The 20,730-nt window shown below is 35.5% G+C and overlaps 1 protein-coding gene across 1 annotated transcript in view; it reads right to left on the reverse strand.

Annotated features, from left to right (window-relative positions):
- The window catches only part of LOC123668262 (fasciclin-3), a 191,715-nt gene that overhangs the window by 87,125 nt on the left and 83,860 nt on the right, over positions 1 to 20,730 (reverse strand). The window lies entirely within an intron of this gene.

Genomic DNA, 20,730 nt, shown 5'->3' on the forward strand with positions numbered 1-20,730 from the left:
TAATTCATAATATTTAATAACAATCATTATTATTATTAATTAACTATAACATAAACATAATTGATATTTAAAGTAAAAACAAAAATAAATAATACATTTGAAAAAATAAATGGATATAAATATGTTTTTTTTTCAATCGGATAAGTTTTATTTCTGTTTAAGTGCACAATAAAGTGTATTGTTATGTTATGTTAAATATATATAATATGTTATTTTAAATATACATAGTATGTTAAGTAACATAATATCATTTCTTTTTTTTTTTTTTTGACGTGACGTCTAATAAATCGATTAACGCCGGCTTCGTTACGCTCATATGTATACTTGTGCCGCATCTATCTGATCGGCCTATGTATCCGAGGAGATGTTTTGTTATGACGGTTTGCAGACAACCAAGTTTTTTAATAAACAATTTTGTCAAGACTGTACATTCGTGTTTTATTTAAAAGGACCGCGCTGGGCATACTCGATTTGGATCAAGCAACCAAGGACCGGACCGTGCATGCCTGATCAGGACTAGATAAGGCATGTAACGCAGATGATGTATCTGGACCTGACCAGGGAAACCTGATCAGGTCCAGATCAGGTATGACCTGAGATCAGGAAAACCTGATCAGGTCCAGATCAGGTTGTCCTGATCAGGTCCAGATACATCATCTGCGTTACATGCCTTATCTAGTCCTGATCAGGCATGCACGGTCCGGTCCTGACTAGGAAGACGAAAAAATTTCTACTCGGGTAATACTTATACCATAAGATGCAGCGTGTTTCGGAGAAGGTGTTTAGTATATGATATGATGGTGATTACTTTTCGTGTGACAATATATGGACGGACAGAAATCGCTAGTTTTACAAATTATAGTTTGACAATACCAAAAGTGCTCTTGAAGTCTGATTGATTAATTTTTGATTTTTAAATTTATTAGCAACTTATAATAATAGTAATTAGATAAATAACATTAAACTAAAAAACCTTAAGTATATATATATATATATATATATATATATATATACATAATATAATAAATAAAAAATATTATTAAAAGGAGTCCCTTTAGGATATTTTCCTTTCCCTTTTTTCCGTTTTGATTTTTTATTTTATTTGTATTTCAGTGATAACATTTGTAACAAAAAAAAATCGATTATTCTAATAGTGCAAGTAGGAATTCCGTGGTTGAAGCTTCAACATTACGTAATAACTACGGTTGAAGATTAATTTCTCATTACCGGCGACGTGGGAACTGACACAACCGTTATTGGCTAGAGATGTGTAGGGTATTTATCGATATCGATAAAAAATATTTTAAATAATAATGTTATGATAAATTGCTGTCGCGCTAAGTTTCGGGACTTCAATCCGCATCAGCAACAATTTTTGAAGTGAACATAAGCTTTTGTAGGAAGTTGGAAAGGATGTTGGACGTATGAAAGGACTCATCATCATGTCACTCCCATACGCCCTTTGCTAACTTATAATATTTGCCAGAATATCTTCCAGAGCACACAGTTTCTTTATCCATCGGTCGTTTAAAATACATAATTTATTTACACAATATTCACGAATATAAATCTTTTAAAGTATAATACGATATCGATAATATCAGGAAACATAGGTATCGATAGATTGCACAACACTATCACATCACTGTCCGTTCTTGTGCGTTTCTTAACTGTTGTACATTCATTAAAATTTTACGATAAACGATTTTGTCTTCAATTGAATTGAATTAGAATTACAACGATATTTTATAATAAGTAAGTTAATTGAAAATTGATACAATTTATAATTAATGAGATAATTATTAAGTTATGTGAATTTTAAAATCTATGTGATTTTATTGAGGTAGGGATTTATGGAATAGCTGCTTTTACTCAAAATATGGAGCAGTCCACAGAACATACTATACCACGGCAGTATTATTTGGATGTGATATTCTTTTTAAGAGGCGACTAAGGGATAACACATTTCTATTACCGCCTTGGAACTTAAAAAGCCGACAGATGGCGGGATAACCATCCAACTACTGGCTTTGAAATACTCAGGCTAAAGATAGGCAGCAACGTCTGCGGTGCGACAAAGCCAGCCTTGCGGTCACCAACCCGCCTGCCCAGCGTGGTGACTATGGGCAACACACACGAGTTCACACCTCTTTTGGCGCGAACTTGTGGAGGCCTATGTCCAGTAGTGGACTGTGATAGGCTGAAATAATGTTGATTATGATGATCTTTTTTAAGGTACTTCCCCAGTCGAGTTGCTCTAGATTTTAAGGAAGATATTACCTATCTCAAAAAATATTTATAAAAAATAGAAAGATACATGCTGTTGTAAGTATAATAAACTTTTTGGTTACAATGTTTTCTAATGTTTACGCGAATTTTACTCATTTAATGAAACAACTTTTTTCGGATTTTATCGCGGTTTATTATTAACTTTTGATTCCCGACGTTTCGGATACTTCCGAAAAAAGTTGTTTCATTAAATGGTTACAATGTTTTAATACTGAAATTAAAGTACTGCTCCTATTTGTATCAATTGACTTGTATGTGTTATTATTACATACATTATATTATACCATTATGAGTATCAGAAGCATCATTAAAGAATTATTAATACACATGAATTATATTATAACAGCAAAGCATAAAATTGGTAATTATATATTACTAGCGACCTCTGTCCGTCAATATTTTTACACAATAAGTAATCTCCAACATATCGTATACTAAAATCTTCTCCGAAACACGCTGCATCTTATGGTATAAGTATTATTCCGATCGGTTCAGTAGTTTTCGCAGTATAAACGAACAAAATACCGGCTCTCCATTTATTAGTACAGATAGATTATACAAATTATTCTTCGATGTTCATGTACGTTTAATAAGCGTAACTAAATGGTCACGATACTGACACATATACGGACAGACAGACGCAATTATATATAGACTAGCGACCCGCTCCGGCTTCGCACGGGTATAAAATATAATTATAACCTATGTCATTCACTGAAAAAATGATTAAAATCGATCCAGTAGTTTTGATTTATTCATTACTGCCCGTGGCCCGCACGCGTTAACTTAGAGTAAAAGCAGGCCGGAACCGTCGCAAACGCTACGTACCGCGATTTTTAAATCTGTAATATCTTCGAAAATATTCATTTAAATCATATGCTGTAAAGGGCCATATAGATCTATATTAAATAAAAAACATATTTAAGGTGTTTAATTGGATAAGGATTAATGCTGTATTGGTTAAAATCGCTTCGAAAATTAGCCATTATTTGTCGTAAAAAGTAAATGACAAAAAATGTTATTGTGGGATATCCATAAGAGATAGGTATATACCATCGCGGAGTTTTCTGTAGACTTTTTCAATGTGTACAATACTTAGTACATTATTTTGATAAATCTCATAGGGTTCAGCCTGCGTTTGCAATTTAAGCGAAAAAAAATTAATTATTTACGACATAACATTAGAAAACTCAAAAATAACAGTATTTCTCCACTATTTAATGGATGTTATTATACATATAAACCTTCCTCTTGAATCAATCTATCTATTAAAAAAAACCGCATCAAAATCCGTTGCGTAGTTTTAAAGATCTAAGCGTACATACATGTGCAGGGACAGAGAAAGCGACTTTGTTTTATACTATGTAGTGATACTTTCTAAATAAAGATGCATCAATTATCGTAACTGTGAAAGAATTTTTTGAGGTATTAGTAAATATCACGTGTGAAATAAAACAAAAAATGTGGTGTCATGGGACACCAGGTAGGAACGAAATTCCTTCGGATAGTATAGAAGCAACACAATTTGAAAAAAAAAAAATGTTGAATTTTATATATATTTTCTAGTTCTCGATTTTTCATTTTTATTTTGTTGATTGGTTTTTAATTAAGTACATAAAAGTATTTAGGAAATTTATTATTTTAGAAAATAACAAATACCGTAAAATAAAATAAATCAAACAAAATAATAATAATAATATTTTACTTTTACAAACGTCATATTATACAGCCGTGTGACTGATATTACGTCACTTCCGTTATATATTTTTCTTACGGTTTTAGTATCACATTTTTTTCAGTTCGGTCGCCCAGCCAAATGTCTAGTCTGCCGTAAGGAACTTCGTTCCAAAAAATGTTGGTTCGTTTGTGCTTTAATGTGCGTTAACACGTTGAACGCCATGGGGGACACCAGTTGGGCATCACTTATTTACTCGATGAAGCCAGTTTGCTTATTTACAAAATTTTAATGATAAACTTTTATTGAACTACCATACCTATTCTTAAAGATCTTACTTCTTATTCCTTACACTATATGACATTTTTTTCCGAGTCATATTCTTTAAGTTTGACTCTGGCTCGCGGTCATGTGGTATCTCCCGCTGCACCAACTGTGTGCCGCCTACATGATGTACCCCATGGCCCAAACAGAAAAACTAAAGCCGGCAGCGTTTAACGTGTTAACAGGCCTATTGTCTCTAAAAGTTCGAGGCGGCTTTTCATACATTATGTCGATCGGAAGGTTGTAAATGGACATTAGTTCCCTACGTCTTTGGAGAGGGTGTTGATATCCTATATCAGTTAGACTAGCTGAGCTTTGCGGTTTCACTCGCGTTTATTTATTTAGCCTTCCTTGGTAAATAGGCTATCCAACACAAACATAATATTTCAATTAGCACGTTTAATCAAACTTTCAGCTTTATAATATTACTCCAGATAAAACAGTCAGTAAGTTAGTCTAAGCAAGCTATCCAAGCTCGCACTGATATCTGTAACACACATTTTGTGGAACACAATTGAAAACTGCTGTGTGGTTACGGCATCAAAGAATATAGCCAGCCCCTCTCTTCCCGTGGGTGTCGTAAGAGGCGACTAAGGGATAACATAGTTCTACTACTACCTTGGAACTTAAAAGCCGACCGATGGCGGGATAATCGTCCAACTGCTGGCTTTGAAATACGCATCGCGAAGACGGGCAGCAGCGTCTCGGTGCGACAAAGCCAGCCCTGCGGTCACCAACCCGCCTGCCCAGCGTGGTGACTATGGGCAAAACACATGAGTTCACGCCATTTTTGGCGTGAACTTGTGTAGGCCTATGTCCAGTAGTAGACTGCGAAAGGGTGCTGTGATGATGAGATGATGTGATGAACTGAAAACACTCAATGATACTGACAAATACTTAAGTATTTATAAATATCAAAAAATAGCCAAAGAAAAGACTAGAAGCCAAAGAAAAGAGTTGTAGCTAGTTAACATTTAATGCGGAAGTAACCTACCCTCATTAAACATAATAATTCAATAATATTTCGTAGTACCTGCACTAGTTGGTACTTACATATATATCAGAAACACTTATTTCTGACTTCAAATCTATAGTTATTCATCCACAATACAAACTTTTAAGTATATTGAATAAGTTATCACAGTAATCGATTATACGCCACGCATCGAGTAGCAACCTTAACCGCACAATAAATGTCTGATAATAGTAACTTACTCTTCACTTACAAGTTATCATATTTATAGCACAACAATCCCGCCAATAATTACAAAAATGGCGACTGACCAGTCAGAAAGTTAGTATTAACCATTTGGAAGATGATATCGCCATCTTTGTACTGTTCCGGTATTAAACGAATAAACAATAGGAGTTATCTCGATACAAAAATCCAATATTTTAATAATTGTTCGAAGTATAAATTTAAATGCTAACAATATGGAGACATGAGTTTATGGGATACTGCCAGCCACGATATATGGATTTCGATGTAAATGCAGTCTCGGATTATATCAACATAAATAACATGGCGCTACAGATGCCTATCACTTGACCGCCATTTTTAATTGACAGCTGTCAGTCAATCCCGCCTTTTTTACTGTCATATGCGTTTCATTTGATAGTTGTTTTTTTCTGTGTAGTTACTAATGATTTAGTTTGTAATAATTCGTTTTGATTGTTTTGTTATTGTTGTGGATATTATCTCAAATTGTATACAATATTACGCGATGATTTCATTATTTATAAAATTTGTAAATTTAGTGTTCTTAGTATTTTTGAAATATGTCTGAAATTACTTGTGGTAGATCCCGTTCTTCATTTAACAACGGTACAACGAAAATGAAATAATGATTTTAACAAACAATTTTATATTATATACGTATATTTTAGTTATAATAAACTAGACTGTAATAACAGAAGTCGTAACTGAAATGCAAGCGAGGCGTTCGCTTTTAATTTCCTGTCACAAAACGTAGACCCCCAGTTATATCTAGATGCGAGAATATTCAAGTCTAGACCTGTCCAGAAATATATTTATATACAAGCACCAATAGAAACACAAATAAATATCATTTAAAATTGAAATAGTTTTGCAATGGTTTGAACATTTTGTTTACTTTCTGTCTCACTTAAAAGACTCCTCATATCTTGTATAGCTATACGCTTCAGCCTGTAATATCCCACTACTGGGCATAGGCCTCTTTCCCCGTGTAGGAGAAGGATCAGAGCTTAATCCACCACGCTGCTGAAATGCGGGTTAGCGGATATATTCCCTACTATGAGTAATGATCGCTATCAGGTGTACATAATAACAACCGGGACCAACGGCTTAACGTGCTCTCCGAGGCACGGTGGGGAGACCCACAAGGACTGCACAAACACCCAGACCACGGCAAACACCTGTATGGCCAATACAAATGTTTGTCATGTGCGGGGATCGAACCCGCAACCGCCTGCGCAACAGATACAATCTATGGCTGTAACCGTTGCGCCAACGCGGCGTCTAGCTATTATATATATATATACAAAAATGAATGTTTGTCTGTATGTCCTTTGTAGAATCGTAAATTATGCATTTGATCATGTCATGATCTTCGGCAAAGTGTTGTGCGTGAGCCCACAAAGGTTTCTGAGCTGGCACGACAAAAAAAACGTAGCAACGCGAGCAGGGTACAGCTAGTGGTAAATAAACCATGGTGGTCGATTCGTTAGGCAACTTTTTTTGGAATCAGCGGATTATTGCATAGACATTTTGTGTACCAAATGTACTTATACATATATACATTAATAATAATAATAATAAGATTTTATTTTCTCACCACAATATTGTAAACAAGTTGTTTGTAATTGAACTTGTAATTAAACATTATAATTTGGTAGGTACATAATAATATGAGTACTAATATTGTGGGAGAATGGTGCCTAAGCTAGGCTCGGGCCTGTTTTAGGATACAAGTCTCCAAAACTGAATAAAGTACATTTCAATTATCATTAAAACGGGCATAATATTATCAAGCTGAAAAGTCCGTTTCTATGTTTAAACGCGCTAATCTCAGGAACTATTGGTTCAAATTGAGAAATCCTTTTTGTGTTAGATAGTCCATTCACACAGTAAATATAGTTTAAAATATACGTATACTAGCTGACCCCACAAACGTTGTTTTGCTATAACACAAAATTTCAAATATTTTTCTCAATTCGATCGCAGCACCAACTGTCGGGACTAACTGAAATTAAAATAGAATGATATTTTATATTTGATGCTGCGATGGTAGCGCAGTCTACCGGATCCAATGTAAAACGTTCCAAAATTAACAACTACTTATAAATGAAAAAATAATTAAATAAACATTTTCTAGTGGACCAAATTGTGAATCTAAACCATCATCGAATTCCCTTGAACTCACACAGAAAATTTCATCAAAATCCGTGCAGCCGTCTAGATAATATATAAAGATAATATACCCGAGTATCGTCTGGATGAACTTTCAGTATTCAGAAAGTTAATACTGCACGACATTAACGAAAGGGCTAGCCATTATATCAAGTCTCATTAAACGAGTTAGTTATAACGTTAAATTAATACCGGTTCAACATTTTAATGTAAATAAAGCTATTAAAAACCGGTAAGATTACTTCAGAATTAATCAGTTATTCGTATTATGTATGTATTAGCGAATTCCGTTGTGACCTTTTTACTCCAACTGCTTACTTGTATTTATTATCTATCTATATTATCGCTATCTATATCTTATATATAAAATTCTCGTGTCACAATACTCCTAAACGGCTGGACCGATTTTTATGAAATTTTGTGTGCATATCGGATAGGTCTGAGAATAAGGCCTAGATATATAGAAATATATTTCATACGCCTACGTTATAATATACATATATACCAACCCGCCTACCCAGCGTGGTGACTGTGGGCAACACACAAAAGTTCACGCCATTTTTGGTGCGAACTTGTGGAGGCCTAATGTCCAGCAGTGGACTGCGAGGTGGGGGGGGGGTTAAGGGATTTAAAAGCATATATGGCAAAACAACGTGACTTTTTTGACTAGCCCGTTGGCGCAGTTTGTAGTGACCCTGCTTTCTGCTCCGAGAGTTGTGGGTTCGATTCCCACCCCGAGTCTGGGTGTAATATAAATATTTATTTATATATGTATTATTTATAAGTATGTTTATCGAAAAAAAAAAATATGTAGCTATATACCAGTCGGCTGTAACCTATAACAGAAGCATTAAGTTGCTTACTTTAGGAACAGACGACCGTGTGTGTATTGTGTAAATATTTATTTATTTATTATTTATTATTTATTTATAACGTTTGCGGAGTTAACTAGTTTTTTATATTTTTATCTATATAGTATTTTGTTTATCTATAAACCAACGAGTTAAATCCTTGCGGGTTTCCAGACCATGCTTCGGAGAGCACGTTAAACTGTCGGCCCCGAATGTTATCTCTATATATATAAAAGCGAAAGGTCACTCACTCATCACGAAATCTCCGAAACTATAACACCTACAAACTTGAAATTTGGCAGGTAGGTTCCTTATAAGACGTAGGCATCCGCTAAGAACGGATTTTACGAAACTCGACCCCTAAGGGGGTAAAACGGGGGTTGGAAGTTTGTATGAAAGTTCTATGTTTTTGAAGTAAGAGACTTGAAATTTAAAATGTAAGCTCTATAGATGGTGAAAAGGTGTCCAAATAATGTATCTTAAGAAATCAACTCCTTTTTGGGGCTAAAACGGGGGATCGTAGGTTGACTCACTGATCACGAAATCTCCTAAACTATAACACCTACAAACTTGAAATTTAGCAAGTAGGTTCCTTATAAGACGTAGGCATCCGTTAAGAACGGATTTTACGAAACTCGACCCCTAAGGGGGTAAAACGGGGGTTAGAAGTTTGTATGAAAGTCCTATGTTTTTGAAGTAAGAGACTTTAAATTTAAATGTATGCTCTTTAGATGGTGAGAAGGTGTCCAAATAATGTATCTTTAGAAATCCATTTCTCTTTGGGGTTAAAACGGGGGATGGTAGGTTGACTTACCTACTCATCACGAAATCTCCAAAATTATAACAGTTACAAACTTAAAATTAGGCAAGTACGTTCCTTATAGGACGTAGACATTCGCTAAGAATTAATTTTATGACACTCGACCTCTAAGGGGATGAAACGGGGGTTGGAAGTTTCTATGAAAATCCTATGTTTTTGAAGTAAGAAACTTGAAATTTAAAACGTGTGCTCTATAGATGGTGAGAAGGTGTCCAAATAATGCATCATAATCTATATATATAAAAGAGAAAGATCACTGACTCACTCATCACGAGAACTCAAAAACAGCTGGATGGTCCATTCATCCAGGATGGACGAAGATGAAATTTGGCAGGGAGGTAGATTATAATTAGTAAACGTCCGCTCAAAACGGATTTTGCGATATTCCACCGCTAAGGGGTTTAATTGGGGGGTTGATAGTTTGTATGAAACATATACAGCAGGGTCGGTTTAAAGCAAAATAACCGCGTTACCTAACCTAACCACCAACCCTATGTGTTCAAGAAACATTTATATTGATCACTTATAACTTTTAACTGAGGTAGGGCACAGCAGGAATTTCCTGCTCAAAGTATGGAGCTGCCCAACTGGGGTAGTACCTCGACCTTACAGAAGATCACAGCAAAATAATACTGTTTTCAAGCAGTATTGTGTTCCTGTTGGTGAGTAAGGTGACCAAAGCTCCTGGGGGATTGGGGATTGGGTCGGCAACGCGCTTGCGATGCTTCTGGTGTTGCAGGTGTCTATAAGCTACGGTAATCGCTTATCATCAGGTGAGCCGCACGCAGTAGTACAAAAAAAAAAAAAATTTTTACAATATCTAACCTTTACGTTACTAGAATACTTTTTATTTACCCCTGTCGTCACGGAGTCACGAAGGAGCGTGCGTTACGCTATTCTGTGGCATATAGTTACGTAGAACCATATTAAAAACTAAATTGTATGCAGTATATTTAAACATATTTACACTACAATACTATATTATTACTACATTATTTCATACCACAATTCTGACGAATTCAACAAACCATTTTGTTAAACGCGACGCGCGCTTCACGCGCACGTAGTCGCGGGCAACAGTTAGTGTATTATAAAACAAAGTCGCCAAAAATCTATGTGATCGATTCCCTCAAAATCTACGGAACGGATTTTTATGCGGTTTCATCAATGGAGAGAGGGCTTCAAGAGGAAGGCTTATAGAACGGCTAAGCCGATTATGATGAGAGTTTCACTGGAAGTTTGCCGGGAAAACTTTGTGTCACACCGATTTCAACGCGGGCGAAGCCGCGGGCACAGCTAGTCATAATATATTTACACCGTATAGTGACCGTTACTCATAGTAGGGAATATATCATTGACAACTCTATCATATACACCGTATAGCCATCGTTACCATAGCAAGGAATATATCCGCCAAACCGCAGTGGATCTGATTGTAATCAAACTTGGTATGTTTTTTTTTATGTTACTAGGTCGGCAAACAAGCGTACGGCTGACCTGATGGTAAGCGATTACCGTAGCTTATAGACACCTGCAACACCAGAAGCATCGCAAGCGCGTTGCCGACCCAATCCCCAATCCCCGCAGGGGCTCTGGTCACCTTACTCACCAACAGGAACACAATACTTACTGCTTGAAAACAGTATTATTCAGTTGTGATCTTCTGTGAGGTCGAGGTACTACCCCAGTGGGGCTGCTCCATATTTTGAGCAGGAAATTCCTGCTATGCCCTACCTCAGTTGATGGATATCCAGAAGAATACACAGACCATTTTGATCCCGACTTTCTCATGGGATAAGATATTACACGTGTGAAATCGCGACGCACGGCTAATATCTATACTAATGTTATAAAGCTGAAGAGTTTGTTTGTTTAAACGCGCTAATCTCAGGACATACTGGTTCGAACTGAAAAATTGTTTTTATGTTGGATAGTACATGTACTAAGGAAGGCTATATATAGGCTTTATAATATTTTAATGTGCGTTTTTTACGTGTACGCGGTCGTAATCGCGGGGAACAGCTAGTTTATAAAGAGTATTTATCAGTGAAAACGACTGACAAAGTGACATAACATTCAAGAACATATAGATTATAACATTTTCTCATACATTGTTGTATTGTTGTCTGTTCGTAACGCTAAATCATGTGAACGTGGCGCAAGCTTTTATTGAAAAATATATAAAATTATATATTTTATTGTTGAAAAAAGGGTAACTGCGGAGTTTCTTGCATATTATTCTCTACAGAATCTACATTCCGAATCGGTGGTAGCTTTACTTTTAAAAATAATAATCACTTATACACCATATAACACATGAGTTCACGCCATTTTTAGCGTGAACTTGTGGAAGCCTATTTCCAGTAGTGGACCGCGAAAGGCTGTTGTGATTGTGATTGAATTACTTATAAAAACTTTATTTGTAAAATGACGATTCGAAGGTGCTTTTGAGGCCTATTCGAATTAAGTTTGTTTTGATCTTGATTTTGTTGATGGAATACATAATGTAGGTCTAGTTGTCCGGCGTGTAGAACGCAGATCTTGAACAAAAGATCGCAATATCAAATCCGGGATAGTACTATCCGATCTAGTCGAATGTTCTTATGAAATCTTTTCCTAATCAACATATCCGGCGATCCTCGGCATCTACATAACGAAATATTTTTGCTTCGATATATCGTTTTTCTCTTTTTATTAATTCCCATTTATTGAAATATTGTCCTTATAATAAGGATCACTCAAATAAGGAATTTTTCAATTTCAAAGGACAACTAGAAGGAAACCTGGGATAAACGCAAATATAGAACATCACTAAAAGAACATTTATTGAAATCTTTAAGCGTTTAATAGTGACAAAACTTTGGTAATTACCTTAGTTTAGATTTAATTGCTATAATATGGTACGGTACGGTTTAAATTACATTACAGCCTATACAGTCCACTGCTGGTCATAGGCCTCCACAAGTTTACGCCAAAAATAACGTGAACTCATGTGTTTTGCCCATAGTCACCACGCTGGGCAGGCGGGTTGGTGACCGCAGTACTGGCTTTGTCGCACCGAAGACGCTGCTGCCCGTCTTCGACCTGTGTATTTCAAAGCCAGCAGTTGGATGGTTATCCCGCCATCGGTCGGCTTCTTAAGTTCCAAGGTGGTTGTGGAACCTTGTTATCCCTTAGTCGCCTCTTACGACACCCACGGGAAGAGAGGGGGTGGCTAAATTCTTTAGTGCCGTAGCCACACAGCACGGCTTATATATAACGGTTTAAATGTTATATGATAATAAGGTATGCGACGCGGCGGCTTGTCCGGATAAATGTGCTTTCGCGGCAGGCTTATGAATAAGTGTTAGTATGTGTTTTTGTATTTTTGAACAAATTAAAAAAAATGTGATAAAAAACGAGTGTGGTTTAGACCACACGACTGAAGTTATATATAAGTTAATTTACGAAACGTAACCCTCTCTCTTTTTACTTTCACTAACTTACATCTCCCTCTCAACTTCCGTTCACCTCGCTCGATCACACTTTTCGTAACGCTCTCGCCACGCATTCACAAGCTTACTCCCGAAGTCAAGCGTCCGTATAGAAGTTTTGCTTCCAAAACGCAAACATGAAGGAGTAACGACGGGTGAAGTCGCGCTGAGTCAATAGTTATCCCATCGATCTAATGTATCCGATTATAACGTGCAGTAAATACAGTGCAATGAAAGACGGACAGACATATTATTTTTATTACATGTAGATTGATATCATGTCCAATAATTGATGTGTACAAAAAATGGTCAAGTGCGAGTCGTGCCCGGACAGAAACGGTTCTGTAAGATATTCTAATATGAAGATATTTTATTACTGCATGAGATTCCTATAACGTTTTAATTAATTCAAAGTCACCTTCATCATCATCATCATCACATCAGCCTTTTGCAGTCCACTACTGGACATAGGCCTTCACAAGTTCACGCCAAAAATGGCGTGAACTCATGTGTTTTGCCCATAGTCAATGGTTAATTCAAGCCGGCCTAGCATGCATACAACGAGATATCTCTTGACGAGAGAGAGAGATAATGTCTACATCGAGTATTTTCTCGATTACCCTAACATGCGCACTACGAGAGACAAAATTCTCTTCCGAAGACTTCGCCTTGTCGAGTAGAGAAACATTATCAACCATAATCACAACTGAATATCATTCTTATTTCTTATGTCGTAAAGTTGAATTTACAAGGTTATTGACCAATTTCAAACGAGTGACACATGTTTTATTTAACAATGTTCTCGGCCTTTTGGCTAAGATAAAAAGTGTATATCTAATTTAAAAAATCTAATATGGAAAATAAAACGGCGTAAGTAAATGAATTTAATTATATATGTAAAACAATATGCTCGTGTTGTGCTTTATATCTTGTCGCACATTAGATAATTGTAATTCTATCACGCATTGTTTTTTATTTTTTTTTTTTTTTAATTTTTAAAATTTTTTGAATTTTTGAATTTTTTTTTTTTGATTATTGATTTTACTTTTATTCTATTTAATTTTATTTTTAGTTATTGATTTTTTTAATATAATTTTGTTTTGTTTTTTATTCTGAATGTTGTCTTGTCTTGTTGTACTAACCCAATATGGACTTATACTTTGGTCTGAAATAAAGTATTATTATTATTATTATTTAGAATAAGAAGCAACAGGGCGCAAATACGTTTTTTGTGTCATTATATGGCACACTTCACTCGACTTTTCGCATTTCCCGCTCTTCGTATACCGAAATTATATAATTATAATAGGGAAACGCCATGGTATACAAAAAATAGGCACCCGGTTTTATTTATTTTTTTATTTATCGTCTTTCTCGTCGATAATATTGAAGACGAGAAGTTTCTCTTCCTAAAACGACAAAATTCGACAAAATTACGATGTCATGTTAGCTTCCGTAGAGATAAATATCACAGATCATTTAATGATTATCTCTTCTTGACGTAACGAGAAGAGTATCGCGTGCACGCATGTTAGCTACTGTAGAGAGATAATACGAGAAAAGGGGTAGACAAAATTTTGTCGTGGCGCGCATGCTAGGCCTGCTGGTGTATAAATTAAATCAAAGAACATTTTATTCAATCACTTCAGCCTATCGCAGTCCACTGCTGGACGTAGCCTCCCCAAGTTTTTTTTTCAAACAGTATAATTTAATGAATGACGTTTTAAATAAAAAATATGACGTATAATAAGACAAACTACACATGATTTAGCTTTTGCTAAATAATTAAAAAAAGATATTCCAACGCGTTGGCACAGCGGTCACAGCACTGGCTGTTGTGCTAGCGGTCGCGGGTGGCCGTATAGGATGTTTGTCGTGGTCTGGGCGTTTGTGCTTGTGTATTGTGTTTCCGGACCCCCGACACAGAAGAAAATCCTGCTGGAGGTCGTTGAGTGTGAAGCGTTTATTATTGTTGTTTATTGTTTTTATATTATGATAACTTTTTTTGCTGTTAAAGTTAAGTAGAAAGAGGTTAAACAAAGGTAAATTTTAAAATCATAATCAAAAATTAATTTATTCAAGTTGGCTTCAAAATCACTTTTCAATCTTCATTTTACAAATTAAAGTTACATTAATTAATTATTAGTTAAATGTGAAGCTACCACCGATTCGGAATGTAGATTCTGCAGAGAGGAACCGGCAAGGAACTCCAAAAACAAAAAAAAAACTGTTTCATTATAAACTTAATGTTCCCCGCAGTTTGCAAGCGTCAATTTAAGGATATTAATAGCCTTCGTTTGTAAATGGGCTATCCAACTTACTTACTCCTCTGGCTCAACAACCCGTAGTGGATCTTGGCCTCCGACACCAAGTCTCCAGCGATCCCGGTCCAGAGCTATCGCGCGCTAGTCCGCTGTCACCAGCTCGCGCAGGTACATATAATTATATAGCTCGCTATCCAAGACTAAAATATAATTATACTAAAATATAATAAATATATTTTGTTTATAATATATGTATATTTGTGTTTATATCATTTCACTTAATTGTTATCTTTAATTTACGTTCATTGCTTATACACTTTATTAGTTTATAATAGAATATATATTTATATTATATTTTTATTCTTCTTTTTATTTATTTATATATTTTTTATGATAGTGCTAATGATAATAATAAATTCTTTATTTTATTATAAGTATTTGAATGTAGACATTTGTATGTAAGTTTATTATACATCTACACCACCTACCCAATTTAGATAATAAGTTTCCTTTCTATGTATGGGTTGTCTGGAAGAAATGGCTAATTAGCCATAAGTCCGCCTTATACTTCACTGTCTGTAACTATCTTTATGCTTTGTTTGTAATATATTTGTGGTGTACAATAAAGTATAAAATAAATAATAAAATAAATAAAATAATTTTTCAGTTCGAACCAACAAGTTAGATGTTTCAAAGTTTAAGCAAACGAACAATTCAGGTTTATAAAATTAATTTTGTTGCGGAATCCTATAAAGCAGTTATGTCCCCAATAGTTCAGTGGCGCGTCCGAGCGTGACAGGAAGTGACGACCGTTAGTTTCGTTTCCGCTTTTGTTCATAATTCGCTTTTTTGGTATTTGGGTTATGCTGTATGGAAATTTGTTTTTTTTTTTGCTTCAATTGCTTCATTTTTTGTGTGAGTGTAACTTGGTTTTAGTAGATCAACTATGGTGGTCATTGAGTTATGTATATAATATACATACATACATATACATTTGACCAACGACGCGTTGGTGCAACGGTCACAGCACTGATTTGTGGCTGTTGCGCTGGCGGTTGCGGGTTCGATCCTCGCACATAACAAATATTTGTATTGGCCATGCTAATGTTTGCCGTGGTCTGGGTGTTTGTGCAGTCCTTGTGGGTCTCCAACCATGCCTCGGAGAGCACGTTAAACCGTCGATAAGTTACTCATAGTAGAGAATATACCCTACAATCCGCAGTGTAACAGCGTGGTGGTTTAAGCTCGAATACTTTTACACGGAGAAAAGGTCTATGTCCAGCAGTGGGAGTTACAAGCTAAATGCATGACTTATTCTAATTACACATAAGAGAAACTTAAATTATTTTCCCTTACTCTTAAAAACAACCCTAACTAAACTCTAACAATGTTTTATTTTATTTTTTTATTAAATATTCCATACAAGTGTTAAAAATTGATAATACACTACACAATATCTATATATTTAACAGCTATATAAAATTCGGTCCGCTGTCTGTCCATCTGTCCTATAATTACACGTCTTCCCCCTTGCAGTTGTTGAAACCGTAACGATATTTATAATTAATGTTTTAGGGACCCTTTGTATACAACTAAGTCGGCAAGCGTACAACTCACCTGATGGTAGGGAATGCAATTTAGACCTAAAAGACAATCTTGCAAGACCATCAATCCCGCGAATCCGCGAGATTTGTATAATTGATTTTTCATTTCGAACCAGTAATTTGATGATAGCACGTTTAAACAAACAAACATTTCAGCTTTATAATATTAGGATCGATATTAGTCAGTTCAGTCTTGCAGTCCACTGCTGGACATAGGCATCCCCAAGTTCGCGCCAGACATCCCGATTTTCCGCAATCCTCATCTAGCCTACACCGGCAATCTTACGTAGATCGTCGGTCCAACGGGCCGGAGGACGTCCGACACTGCGTTTGCCAAGACGCGGTCTCCACTCCAGGACCCGTCTGCTCCAACGGCCATCGGTCCTGCGACACAATTGACCAGCCCACTGCCACTTCAACTTCCTCATTCTGTGGGTTATGTCAGTTACTTTTGTTCTCTCCGTTCCATTGCACTACCATAAATATGTACAAAATAAAATTCTTTTGTTCGAACCACACTCAGTTTATGAGTAATATCATTATAGATGCAAATCACGTGTCTATTATAATGATGCACGGACAAATTCGGTGTCTTTGTGTTTTGCTAATGTTTTATGTATATATAATGCGAAAGTTGTGTCTGTATGTCCGCCAAGGCCAGGTCATTGAACCTTTATTATAATCATTATTAATAAATAAATAAATACCTATAACATTCACACAGTCATCTGTTCCTAAGGTAAGCAACTTAACGCTTGTAACCCCCACCCCCGTTTAGAGCCTCACGTGAATAATGAACTAACACTAACATTTATCATATTTTTTCTTTATTTTGGAAACAAAATGTACATACATACGTATCTGATTTTTACATAACAATAATAAATAATACCTATCACAATAAATTAAAAAACATTGAATTATAACACCGCTATGAACTCATAAAAAACTCGAGTGGGTCGTTTAACAATAACCGAGGAGTTGCAATAACCACCAGCTAAAAGCTCTCTCCTGCAAGACAGAGACTTTTACATGACACGATTTGTCGTGTCGTGTGACGTCACAAATCGTCAAATTTTAGGACTATTTTTTTATACTACTAAAGTAATAAACAAGAGTACGGCCAATTTGATGTTAAGCGGTTACCGTAGCCTATATACACCTGTAACACAGAAGCATCGCAAGCACGTTGCCGACCCTATCCAGGAGCTCTCCGTCTTACTCATCACAGGAACACAATACTATATTTTGAGAGCAGACTTATTTAGCTGTGATCTTCAATACTCTATATAATATTAACTATAGATTTCCGCTTGTATATGACGTGCCTTTTATATTCCAAAATTATTTTTGTATTATTTAGCTTTTTACTGGAAAAACTTTTTTTTAAATACAAGCTTAAAAGTTTCTACATATCAAACTTGAGCAATCGAATAAAAATATAGATATGCTATCATATTATGTAAACAAAGACAAACGAATATCGTCTTCAAAGGCCCCTAAGAAGTCTTTTTGAAGCAAAACTTGTTTTAGAATCGTTGTGCTTTGTAACTCGATGAAACGAAAATGCGTCACGATAAAGAAAGAAACACATAAATGTATAGGAGAGAATAAGATAGAATACATTTCTGCTCAAAATGCGTAAGCGAAGCGTTTTGCATAGCGCTTACGGCCGTTTTCACGAGAGCGTGATCATCGTCGATAGCGCAAATCGCAACGCCCTAGATACCTACCTCCCTATGACTTTTCAGAAGTTTCACTTCTAGCTGTGTGTGACCTGCGCACACACACACACACACACACACACACACACTTATTTTATATTTTTCTTTTTTATTTTATATCTATCTCGTTTACTTTATATCTTTAATATAACGATCTTTATTAAATTTTACAAAACTAGTCCCGTAGTACCAAAAATAAAAATAAAAATTCCAATTTGGCGCAGAAGTTATCCACGCACATACATTTATCAGCGACTCATTTTTATAATAATCTTATTAATGCAATAAAAAATATAGGTAAGTAAAATCACACAGAGACGAAGTCACTTTCAGACCACCATTTAAACATTAAAATGCGGTATAATAAAAAATTAAAAACTATTTCATGTTGATAAAGATGCATTTTAAGGTTAATTTCACACAGAAATGTGCAAAGTCCTTTGAGCCTCACAGAGCAGTTGACTACGCTAAAAGCTTTTACACTTTTTGAGACTGATTGCATTTATAATCCACGACACGATAAGTCGTATCTACTATTTATAATATGCAAAATTATTCATTATAATATTTTAAAAATAATCTTTGTAATTAAATAATTTTCACATTAAATATAATCACCCCCTCTCATCCAGTAAGTCTCGTAAGAGATGACTAAGGGATACTACCACCTTGAAACTTAAAAAGCCGGTTGATGGGGGGATCCAATTGCTGGCTTTGAAATACACCGGCCGAAGACGGTGCTTCGGTGCAACAAAGCCAGCCCTGCGGTCACCAACCCGCCTGCCCAGCGTGGCGACTATGGGCAACACACATGAGTTCACGCCATTATAGGTGCGAACTTGTGGAGGTCTATGTCCAGCAGTGGACTGCGATAGGTTGAAGTGATGATTACTTATATGTCCGCATACAAATTCTATATACACTCACTATATGTATAAGATCCCAACACATAAATAAATAATACTTAATAAACAAAGCAACAAAACTGTTTTTCATCTAATTTTATCTTATCTTTTTAAGAGACTGCAAAAAAGGTGATCAAAACTTTTTTTTATATATTTATGAGTGTTAACTCATAACTTTCAACTGTATGTACTGATTTTGATAATTTTATTTTTGGAATTGGTGCTTGTCTTGTGGTACCACGTAAATTCAAAAAAAATCTGACGAGTATTTTCCACCAATGCCATTTTTGGCGCGAACTTGTGAAGGCCTATATGTCCAACAGTGGACTGCGACAGGTTAAAATGATGATGATGATGATGAATGCGTATTTACTTACTTTACTGTTTTTTCGTCTTTGATTGAAGTCGGTTATTTTTTTTTTTTTTTTTTTTTTTATACAACTAGGGTCGGCAAACAAGGCTCTAATGGTAAGCTTTTACCGTAGCTTATACTATTGCGATACTACAATCATCACAGGCGCGTTGTCGACCCTATCACCAATTCCCCCAGGAGCTCTGGTCACCTTACTCACCACAGGAACACAACACTGCTTGAAAGCAGTATTATTTAGCTGTTATCTAACAGGTAATAAAATATATACCCTTCCTCGGATGGAGTATCGAACACAAAAATAATCTTTAATTCGAATTTCCGAGAAATTCCCGATGATTAGCGCGTTTAAACGAACAAACAAACTTTACAGCTTTATATTATTATAATATAGATAAACACTTATATATACTCACATGACCTTGTACTTAATGTTTGTAAATCGTAAATTACCTGTAACAAAAAATATTATAATTAATACAAATGGCACCTGCTTGCGACCTTGGTATAACCGTAATATGTTTACAGTTACGACGGGCCATTTCAATTTGTGTTCTCGTTAAATGAATAACCGACTTTCAATAAAGGAGGAGGTTTTCAATTCGATTGAATTTTTAACCGACTTGCAAAAAAGGAGGAGGTTCTCAATTCGACTGTATTTTTTTTTTTTTTTTTTTTTATGTATGTTACATCAGAACTTTTGACCGGGTAGACCGATTTCGACAAATTTTGTTTTAATCGAAAGGTGGTGTGTGCCAATTGGTCCCATTTTAATTTATTTGAGATCTAACAATAACTTTTCGAGTTAGATCTAATAATGCGTTTTTACTTGACGCTTTTTTCGTCGACCTACGTTGTATTATACCGCATAACTTTCTACTGGATGTACCGATTTTGATAATTCTTTTTTTGTTGGAAAGAGGATATCCCTAGTTTGATACCATGATAAGGAAACCAGGATCTGATGATGGGATCCCAGAGAAATCGAGGAAAACTCTCGAAAATCCGCAATAACTTTTTACTGGGTGTACCGATTTTGA

The sequence above is a fragment of the Melitaea cinxia genome, chromosome 30 (genome assembly GCF_905220565.1).
Source record: "Melitaea cinxia chromosome 30, ilMelCinx1.1, whole genome shotgun sequence".
NCBI classification, from domain to species: Eukaryota; Metazoa; Arthropoda; class Insecta; order Lepidoptera; family Nymphalidae; genus Melitaea; species Melitaea cinxia.